This window comes from Felis catus, chromosome X, assembly GCF_018350175.1.
Source record: "Felis catus isolate Fca126 chromosome X, F.catus_Fca126_mat1.0, whole genome shotgun sequence".
NCBI classification, from domain to species: Eukaryota; Metazoa; Chordata; class Mammalia; order Carnivora; family Felidae; genus Felis; species Felis catus.
Genome location: NC_058386.1, coordinates 22,913,071 through 22,914,518, shown reverse-complemented (window position 1 = coordinate 22,914,518; position 1,448 = coordinate 22,913,071). Strand labels below are relative to the sequence as shown.

The window sequence follows — 1,448 nt, the reverse complement described above, 5'->3', positions numbered from 1 at the left end:
GTTTTGTTGTATCATGAAGCACTGAAACATCCAAACAAATCAATATGTGGGTGGTGAGGCAGCTGCTTTCTCCTTCACTTCTTTGGGTTCCTAGAACAACTTGTCAGTAGATTCTTTTTTTAAAAAAAGATGACCTTTTGTGTTATTCAAGTCTTTAGGCATGTGCTGGTACAACACAAACTTCTGTCAGATGCAACGAGCTAGCATCCAGGTATCATGCACAACAGCTCAGTAATAGCACACTGCATCTGCTCCCACTGCAATAGGGCTCATTTGTTAACATTTGGAGCATCTGGAGGAGTAAGTATGGTATGAGAAAGAGAACGAAGGGGTAAACAGCATGAGTATGTGGCTGGGAGGAGAGAAGGTCGGCAGAAGTTGTGCAGCCTGAATATGTCATTGGTGCAAACTCAAGCATCCTTGACGTTCTTTAATAGGAACATCTGGTGGAATCCCATCATGAGGTCTTTATCAGCCTTGAGCTGGCCCACAACCATGGTGATGATGCAGGTATGTGGCACAGGCCGATGATGCTGTGTCGTGATCCTGTGTCGTGATGCTGTGTCGTGATGCTGTGCTAGGTTTTCTGAAACAGAAGGGTAGACGATTTCTCCACAATGGTAGCTTTCTCTTGGGATTTCTGCCCTTTCCACCTAAGGCATGGTGCGTCAATATAAATTGCACCTAGTTACATTCTGTCATTATCAAGTAACTGGTAGTAATGTTGAATGAAGCTGGATCCAGTCTGTTCCCAGATTGGCTTATTTCCCATTCTGGAGCATCAGCTGGCCTCATTGAGATCCCAGGAGATGGCGTGATGTCTGCAGTGACAGTGGCAACCCAGCATGATCTGCAAGGGGAATCTTAAATACTGATGTCGGTGTAATTAAAATAACTTCTAACATAAAATTGAAAAGAAATTTATTTAGATCAAGCAAGCTTATAAATAATTAGATGGATTTATATAAATCCCAGTTGCTATTAAACTGTGACACAGTTTTTGATTAAGACATTTGTCTGATGGACCTTAAAATGACTTCCCAAATTCAAGGCTTTTCCTTACTTTTTATTATGGTATACCAAAGTTTACAAGTTTAATGTTACAGTTCTGTCAAGTTTTTCTCCCTAGGATTATATAGTGCACATTTGTTTTGTTCTTGTTCTCGTTTCCGTTTTACTGTTGTATCCCAAAGAACAAACAGAAAAAATGATAACATGGAAGATTCAAATCCATATATACCATATATTAAATATAAAGAGACTAAATACTCCATTTTAAAAGTCAAAGGTCGTCAGAAAACATCAAAATAATCTTAAAAGTGAACTGCATGGCCTATGAAAAAGAATGGGGAAAAATGTACAATGTGACAGTTAAGCAGAGAAAAGTTGATTTGTTATTCTTATATTGGACACGGTAGATTTAGGTGAAAACATAGGCTTATTTCGAT

At 38.9% G+C, this 1,448-nt stretch overlaps 1 pseudogene; it reads right to left on the bottom strand.

Moving 5' to 3' along the window:
* Positions 1–269: 269 nt before the first annotated feature.
* LOC101081608 lies at positions 270–772 on the bottom strand (annotated as a pseudogene).
* Positions 773–1,448: the final 676 nt, after the last annotated feature.